The sequence below is a fragment of the Coenobita brevimanus genome, chromosome 49, assembly GCF_032717465.1.
Source record: "Coenobita brevimanus isolate Jiangsu-jjx chromosome 49, ASM3271746v2, whole genome shotgun sequence".
Classification (NCBI taxonomy): Eukaryota; Metazoa; Arthropoda; class Malacostraca; order Decapoda; family Coenobitidae; genus Coenobita; species Coenobita brevimanus.
In genome coordinates, this window is record NC_137002.1 from 3,437,486 (window position 1) to 3,447,337 (window position 9,852).

Genomic DNA, 9,852 nt, shown 5'->3' on the forward strand with positions numbered 1-9,852 from the left:
AGGAAAAGAATATAGGAAGGATGGAAGGAAAAGGGAGGGAAGAAAGAATGTAGGAAGGGAAGAGAGAGAAAGAGAAGGAAAGAAAGAAAATAAAGAAGTGAAGGAAGGGAGGAAAGTAAAATGGGAAGAGAAGGAAATGAAGAAGGAAAATATGAGGGAAAGAAGGAAGGGAGGAAGGAAAAGAGATAAGCATAAAAGGAAATGGAGGGAAAAAAGGAAGGAAAGGAGAGGAGAAAAAAGGAAAGGAAGAAAAGATGAACTGAGGGAGGGAGGGAAGGAGGAAGAAGGAAATAGAAGGAAAGTAAAAAAATGAAGGAGAGACAAAGAAAAAGAAATGAAATAAAAGAAAACGGAAGGAAAAAAGGAAGAAAGGAAGGAGGGAAAGAAGGAAGAAAGGAAAAAGGAAGGAAATTGTTAGAAAGAAGGAAGTAGCACAAAGGAATAAGTGAAGGAAGGAAGGTAACGTAACAGTGAAATGGAGAGAGAGAGAGAGAGAGAGAGAGAGAGAGAGAGAGAGAAGAAAGAAGGACGGAGAGAAGGAAGGAACGAGTGATAAATAAAAAAAATGAAGGAAATGAAGGAAAATGAAGGAAGAAATAAAAAGATAGACTAATAATACATCTTTACTAATGTTTGCTACACGTCATTCAAACTACCACCTTAGATTGTGGTAGTTGTGGTAATGGTGGTAGTTGTGGTAGGCAAATCATAGTTATTGCTCAGGAAGTGGTCAGTGTGCTGGAAATGGTGGTAGTTTTGGTGGTAGTTGGAATGATGGTTGTGGTAGTGGTGTGATGGTGGTAGTTGTGGTAGTTGGAATAGTGATTGTGGTTGTGGTGGTAATTGTGGTAGTGTTGTATTTGTATGGATGGTTGTGATACGGTAGTTGTGTAGATGGTTGTGGTAGTTGGAGTGGTGGTGGTAGTTGTGCTGGTTATCGTATAGGTGGTTATGTAGTGGTGGTAGTTGTGGCAGTTATAGCAGTTGTGGTAGTGGTAGTAGCTGCAGTAGATGGTTTGGTTATTCTGGTTAAGGTGGTACAATTTTCATCTATACCTGGAATGTGAATAAATGAATATATATATATGCAGGCTTTGTAAGCGTGTATAAATAATGTATATCATATTGTATTTTGCATGATTGTATTTGCGTATTTTCTACATTATTCAACCAGTATTGTCCAAATTGTGTATGAACGCAAGTGAATTGAATATTTAAGTGCGTTTGAGGAACAGAAAACGGGAAATTTGAACCACAGAATGAAGTAAACAATCACGTAATGTATTTTTTAAGTGACGCGGCAAATTTCTCGGTATATTTCGTACGTAAGGAATAAATCGCATTAAATATACTAAAACTCACGAGAAGCGACACTTATTTCGATTACATACGCTTCTGTGATGCCAGTGTAAATAGTTTTAGGAAAAGTAATTGGAGCGTGTAGTTTTTTACCCTTTTTAAATTCCAGGATGAACAACGGAACCATGTGCATTCAATTATCAATGCATTCCATTATTTTGAGCGCTGCAAGAGCTGAGTTTTACGGCGCTATTACATTTCAACATAAAAATAAAAGATACTGGCTAACAAAAACCTTGTGAAAATGGTCGAAACTATTTTAACTCGTCATACGGCTTTCATGATAGAAAAAGAAGCTGTCCGAACGTTGTATTGATGTAATATGCCTAGGCAGTATGTAACATGGATTTTGATTGGCCCTCCCGGGATCCCAGATGAAAGCATTACTCTGATTAGCTAGTGCTTTCTCTCCTAATCTCCCTCCGAAGTTGCCAAGTTAGCGCTTTTCAGCATCCTCGAGATGTTTATTTCTGTTTAGCAGCTTTTCAGCGTATAGCGGTAAAAATTCTAAGGATGTTTTTGGATACACTTTATAGATTTACTATATTCTATAAATGATAAAACTTTGTAAGAGTATTTCTTTAGATTTTTTGCGATGTGCTTAGCGATATAACTAGCGAGCGATTCTTTAGGGCTAGTGTAGCAATGTTCGTGAATTTGGACTTTAGCAACGCTGTCTCCCCCCCCCCCACGATGCTTGTCCCTCAGAGCCGGTCACAAGTTGGTCGAATTTGAGTGTTTGTGTTGAAAATTTGTGATATTGTGTGCTATTTACGTGATATTAAAGGATTTCACGACGCTAGGACGGACATGGACGAGTGGCGGTGGTAACGATGCAACTGCAGCATAGGAAATAAGGTTGGTAGAGCTGTTCTGTTGTTGGAGTTTAAATGCCTTGTTAATGAGATGCTTAAACATTAAATCCCATGGCGTCTGCTGTTTATCCTTCCTACTTTCATATGATTTTAACTTAGACTTAAGGTTCTTAGAGCAGTTTTTATGTATTGAAGTTTTGTAGAGCAAGTTTCAAATCCCTGAATATATTGTATAGGTATAGTATTGATGAATGACGTCCACATTTCACGTGAGCATAATTTTCGTGTTTCTTATCACATATCTCAGGATGGAAAGGGTTGCTAGTGTGCCATGAAAGGTCCCTCCAAAGCCAGATATTACTCGTCACGTGGTAGCAAGACTAAGAGGAAGAGTGACACCTTTCAATAAGCCATACCTCCCCTCCATCCCCCTCCCTTGCATCTCGTCATCTGGATAGAAGTTGTTTAGCAGTTCTCTCCCCTTCCCAACTCCTCCCCAATTTACTGCCTCTGTTCTATTCCGAATGCGCCCTATGGATTATTTGCCAGAGCTTTCCATATAGGCAGTGCTAAGGAAATGACTGAGAGCTGTTATTCTGGCAATATTTGTGTTTTACTGGAGATGAAAGTGGGAGGGCAGATATGGTCTCTCTCTCTTTCTCTCTCCCTGTTTTGCCTAGCTTCCATATATTGTATTTAAAGGAAGATTGTTTTATTGTAAGTAATGAAAGGGTGATTAGTTTTAACCAGCATTTGTGTATTGTTTTTTTATGCAACATAGTTAAATTTGATTTTAAATCTTAAAATTGCAAATATCCAAAGATAATCTGCACTTATGTTCTGCATATAATTTTTCTGAAGGTTCCGCTTTCTATGTACAGTTTATATCATTTCTTTGTCGTTCTTCCCCAGGATAAGAGAGATGATAAGAATCAGGTTATGCTTTCAGTGTGTGGGAGCGTATAGTCTGCCCCACACACAGAGTATTAAAGTTTTAGTTCAGATTATCATTTCTTGGCATTTTTTTTGAATATACATGTTGGTTAGTTGCACTGTAGCCAGAAAATTCACAGTTTCTTGGCATTTCTTTGAATATGCTTGTAGATTAGCTGCACCATGGCCTGAAAATTCACAGTTTCATTGATTTCTAATTATCATGCCATGTTTGCAGTTTTCTTTAGCCCATTTCAGCAAGCAAATTAATCTTGTTTTAACTTTTGTCTGACGGAAAGTGTTCATGATCGCCTATTTTCCCATCAGTAAGAAATTTATCTGCGTAGTTGTAATTTTCTGTATATCTGAAAATAAATGATGTACTCTGGCTCAAGAAAGTATCGGTACGCTGTGGGTCCATTGCCATCCGGAATGATTTGATCGAGTGGAATCGCAGTTCAATAATGCCTGTATACCAGTACTTTATAATATATACAACAGTTTCCTGTGTTTCATACAGGTGGAAACTGATATGGCAAAGAGCTGTCACCTGGTCTGTCAGCATGTGCAAGGACAGAACTGCACTTCCTGGTATTCTTCCATTAGTGTAATATTTAATGCTTAGTGTGCACTGATATTTTTTGCGGCTAGCGTATAGGACAGTCCAGTTCTTGCTTGTGCAGTTGATATGTTAAATTAGCTCCCTGTGTACTGTATTTTAGGAAGACAAAATTACGCAGTACGGTACTGAATAGATGACAGTGCTCAAATCTATGCGTTACTGTATTTTGGTTTACAGTATTTTGGTTGTGGGTTATGTCTTGGTTTGGAGTTCTCAGGAAAAGCCAATTTATCCGCAAACATTTTAATTACATCAACAGTGAAAGGTTTTAGAATTCACAAGAGAAGTATTTTATCAGAAAATATTATAATCACAGCAGTGTATTGATTGTTCCAGGTAAAGCTTTTAGGTGATTACTTATTTCTGTGGAAACTTATTTAATATTACTGTCCTTCATTAGTTTGCATACCTTCATCAATTGTTTGCTTGTTGAATATACATTAGGAAAGAGAATAGCTAAAGTATAACAACGATGCATGTAATGGTAGACTTTTTGATTTTGAAACTGAGTGGTTTTTAAGTTTTGCTGGAAATTTTTGGCATTTTTGACTGAAAATTGTCAGTCAGTATTTTTGGATATATAGATACAGAATTTGTAGATACAGAACTGATTATGGTACAATGTTTTTCATGATTGTTGTGGTATACTGTACTGTTTATTCTGCCATCAGGAGCATGGGGCCCATGGCTTGGCCACTCAGTTCCAGCAATAATAGCAAGAATCACCAGTTGCCTGTCTCAGAATGCCATTATATATTTAAGCAGTAAACCCCACCCACCTTATGGATTTAAACCCTTTATGGGCCAAATCCGGTTGGAATGTCAGACCTTTAGTAGCCAAGCCCATCTGCAGAGTACAGCAATATGTTTTTCTTCAAGTGTGAACACACCCATGGAGAAATTCATTATGACTACGGATTTTCAGATGAAGTCTTTGCCTTTATTCATGAGATGAATAAAAAATTTTATTGTAAGCTGACGTGAAGTACAAACATCTTTATTCTCTGGTAGAACATTAATCATTATGTTTTTTAACAGTTTTGGTGCCCTTTGTTACACTTGAACTCAGTAAAATCATCTAATGTCATCTGAAATAAAATGTACAGTAAGGTTTCCATGTGGAGGGAGTACCTGCAACCCAAACCTGACCATGAAAACTATAATATGATCCAAACATTGGTGTAATTTGCCTCTAACATTAACACTTTTATGGTCGGAACAATGCCAGTACTTTTTCCAGCTAATTCCAAGTGATATTACAGTATTCAGCTGAGTTGGTCATGGGGGCCAGAATGTTAATATAGTACTGTCACCATTAACACTCATGTTCGGAACAAGTTGAGTACAGACTGGCCCCGTTATACGAGTGGGATGTGTTAATGGAGTACTGCTTGTATATTGTATAGCGGATACTCATGTACTGGATCGGAAAAAATGGATCGCAAAATCGTATAATGGCGTACAAAACTTATGGGGAAAATACGGTTAGGTTAATGATCCTCCTTGCATTATTGAATTTGAATCTAGTTGCCCGTTCTTGTATCATTGTTTTTTTGTAAGGTTAATGATCCTCCTTGCATTACTGAATTTGAATCTAGTTGCCCGTTCTTGTATCATTGTTTTTTTGTATAGTGGATGCTCGTATATCCGGACCCACCCGTACGTTAAGTTCCTGATCATCGGATGCCACATTAACTGAGAAACAGCATTATCTGACTGTAAAAAAATGTGGCTGAATCAATGCATTATTTATTTTTTATGGAATTAACTAATACTACACCACAAATCACACAGGAATAATCAACAGATCTTGAGTACAGTATACAGTAGCAGCATATTATACTGTGCGGTACTGTATTGTTTGTCAGGAAAACTATTTGGGGGTGTTTTCTTGTTGCAGTCATTGTACATTGCAGTACAGTATAGAGTTTTTGTAGGTGTTTTGTACCCTGTACATGGGCTGGGGGTGTTAATGAATTGTTCCAGAAAATACATTATCCAACATGGTTTTGGTTGTATTGTTGAGGGATAATCAGGAATTTACTGTATTCATTTCCAGTCAAAGCCAGATTGTTTTACTTAGCTGAAAGTGAAATGTAAGAGCCTGAGAGTGTCAAGAGGCATTTCTTTGAACTTGTTTCTCTTTTGATTAAAAATACACCCGGTCTCATTCTTTTAATCTGTTTTGTTAGAGTGCACAGTTAATAGAGGCAAAGAACTCAGGTACTTGTTGAATTGTTAATTGGTTTCATGCAAAAAAGAAAAATGAAACCTAGGAGAGTCAAAAGCGTTTAGCTACTAACTGTGGAGATAAATTAATTTTTGAACTGATGAAAATCTTCTGATTGGGTGTAATGTTGTGATGAAAATGTCATTTGAATAATTAAAAGTGGTCTAAAATTGGCTGAGTAGTTGTAAATTTTTGAACAAATCATGACATAATAGGAAATATAGTAGCACATACTGACATCATGAGAAGTGTAAATATAGTAGCTTATACTGACATCCTGAGAAACGTATTTTTCTTATAGACACTTAAACCTGATAAAGATATGCTTCTCTAGAGGATTTAACATGTATGATTGTATAAGTCTGTTCAAATAGTGACGCCTTCACCTTAATTTACCTGGAAATTCTTTCGGCTTATGGATCTTTCTCTCAAACCCATCTTTTGCATAGGATTTTTTTTTTTTTAATACAATATTTCCGACTACTTGAACAGTTTTTGTAAAGTTTTAACTATTTAAAAGTGTCATTTATTTAGATTTTTTTTTTTTTTTTTTTTTTTTTTTGCCAAATTAGAAGACTTCAGTGGTTCAAAATTTTAAAATTAATCTTTATAGCTACTGAATAAGGTATGTGTAACGATACTAGTTTCTGATATTTCATTACAGTAAAGTGCAGAAATTTTTTAAATGCAGTTTCTTCGTTCCTAATTAACTTCTGAATAATTTGGCACATAAACTAGGAAGAAGTTGTAAAAGAGTAGATGCAATGTAATCATGAGTGAGAAACGGGATCCTAAGAATTGGCCCTATTTAGGTTGTTGTTTGGTTAGGTTTCTTTTGTATTGGATTGATGCAGGTAATGTTTTTTCTTTGTTCTCAGCGCGTTTTTACCCCACAGTTTCCCCTCCTTCCTCAAGCCCTGGTCTCTTGGGGTTTACCTTGATAGGGAGAAGAGGGGACGGGGTGAAAAAAATGTTGAACTAGAAAAATATTGAAGGCTAGAAACGGAAGAAAATAATACTGGGAACAATACAGGAAGAAATGAGAGAGATGTAACAATCAAAACTGGCAGAGCAGAATAAAGTGCCTAATGTTTGTACTAATATTGCTTACTGATGATTCTTTTTCATTTTCATTATTATCCTTCCATCATTAGGTGCTTAGAGGGGGAAGGATAATGTGTGGCTAAGCATAGTAATAAGTTTTTAATCCATACAGTATAGTGACATTTTTTTTCAGTTCATTGTTCCTGTCTCCAGATGATTTTATTCAGCATAGGAGGGACTTCAGGGTTGATAGGACAGATTTAGCCTTTATAAACCCTTCAGCACTTGGTTGTTCTCTTAATCCTGATAAAATCGTCTGGAGGTAGCAAGAATTAACCAGTACTTGTAAAATACATGAACTGATTAGAGAAAGCAAATGATAAAAGGAGAAATAAACGAAAAAGAAGAGGTGGAAGAGACATGAGAGGAAGGAGAAGTGGAATGTTAGAGAGAGAGAGAGAGAGAGATTGCAACTCTCCATTAACTACTTACCGGGGCTGACTCTAATTCTAACTTGTCCTCGTTCTTTTTACAGGTAAGTTAGTGTTGCCGTAAGTAGGAGCTCTGCAGGCACGCGTAAGTAGGATGCAGTGTAAGTAGGATTGAAAGGATTGGTGTGGTATGCGTAAGTAGGACTGAAAGTGTATGCGTGACACTGTGTTAGTTGTATGGTTTGTCATTATCACAGGGTATAAGTAGGATTGGGTGTAAACAGGGCAGGGTGTAGGTAGGATTGAGGGTGTAAGTAGGACTGGGTGTAAACCAGGGTTGGCACCAAAGTGGGTAACCCGGTTTTCCCTACCCGGGTTTTTTCAGTAAAACCCACTTGATAAAAACCGCTATTTTACCCACTTTACTGTTTTTTTTAAAAGAAATAATGTATTTAATAACAAATTCAGTTTTATTTGATTAAATGGTTATATTTTTGCACACAATATGAAAAGTAAATAATAGCTACTTAATCATATTCTGTTTCACTGGTTAAAAAAAAACACAACATCGCCAAGTATTTATAATCTAATATCTTGGAAACATAATCTTAGTAATAATAATAATAATAATAATAAAAAAAGGCTTATTACAGTTCTCATCACCAATTTAAGTAAAATATGCTCTTTGCAGATATGAATGTTGTTCTTTGATTTTTCAAAACTATTCATAATTTTTGTTTTTCTAATAGCTTTTATAACCAGTATCCATTTCTTTTGAAATGGTAATATTTTTGTGTCACAGTAAATTATGGTTCTTGTCATGTTGCCCAACCAATATAACAAAAGAACTTTTTTTCTTTTTTTTCTTTTTTTCTTTTTTTCAAATGAGAATGCAATTCTGTGCCTCAGTGATAAGTGACACTTCACTTCTGAATGACTTACCAACATGAAATGATAATATTTTTTGAAAAATAACAACGTTATGCCTTACTGCAAATTCAAAAAATCAGGTCAAAGTTTTCTTCATCTTAAGAACATTTTTACATTGCTTACCTCCTCAGCAGATTCTGTTTTTATACGTCCACATGTAATGTGGTAAATACAAACTTTACAGCCAGCACTACCTGTCTCTAAGTTTGAAAGTTTTAGAATTAAGAGTAAAATTGTTTTTGCTATGGTTTTTAGTTTTATTAAGGAGTGGGGTGAATTTGTTATATAACAGTAATCATTACTAGAGTTAACTTATACTATATGTTGTGTCTTATCAGTACCAAATATCAGTAATTCTATAGAAATATAAACATTTCTTTCTGTTTAAAGTAGATGTATTTTATAGGCTTAGATACTTGGTTACTGTTACTGTTAAGATAATGTGTGAAATCACTTATGCAACAGAATTTTCAATAATAATTATTTAGAAGATTGAGAAATGCAAGTATGTAATCACCAGAGAAAGGAGTGTACAGTAGCATGGCAAATGACTCCTTCTCTTACTACTGTGTAGTGTGGACCGATCTTTGCCAGCTCATGGGTTGTGCAGTGCTGTCAAGCCTCTCAGTGTTGAAGCATGTTTTGCTGTGTTGCAGGCAGCCCAAGGATAACAGCCAAACAGGTCAAAACATGATTGTGTTCATTTCCCTCATTCAAATAACTGTGAAAAATAAGATTTTATTGGGCTGTTCATAATTATGTAAAGCGGAAACATTATTTTATTTAAATTTAAGGTAAACTTTGAAAAAACCCACTTTTGCCTAGGTATTTGGGTATTTTGTGGAAAAAAAAAAACGAAAAAACCCAGGTGGGTTGGGCTTTTTCATTTTTCATTTTTTTTTTTTTCCCAACCCTGGTGTAAACAGGGCAGAGTGTAGGTAGGATTGAGGGTGTAAGTAGGATTGGGTGTAAACAGGACAGGGTTCAGGTAGGATTGGGTGTAAACAGGGCAGGATGTAGGTAGGATTGAGGGTGTAAGTAAGATTGGGTGTAAACAGGGCAGGCTGTAGGTAGGATTGAGGGTGTAAGTAGGATTGGGTGTTAGTAGAATTAAGGGAGTTAGTAGAACAGGATGTCTATAAGACTGATGGTGTAAGTAGGACTGAGGATGTAATAGTGAGGTAGGGATACACTTTAAGTAGAACAGGCTTTGTAAGTAGGACTGAGGCTGTAGGTAGAACATGCTGTAAGTAGAACGAGTAGGTACTGGCAAAACATAAACAGTATACTCCACGTCAGGTACCATTGTAAGAAGAAGTGTAAGTAGGACCGGAAGTAAGTAGAGCCAAGGCTGTAAGTATGAGACAAAGATAGTATGGGAATAGACCAGGCTGTAAGTAGGGAATATTGCCAATAGGACTGGGTGTAAGTAGAACTGAGGTTGTAAGTGGGACGGCGTAAGGCAGGCTGTAGGTAGGACTGAGTGAG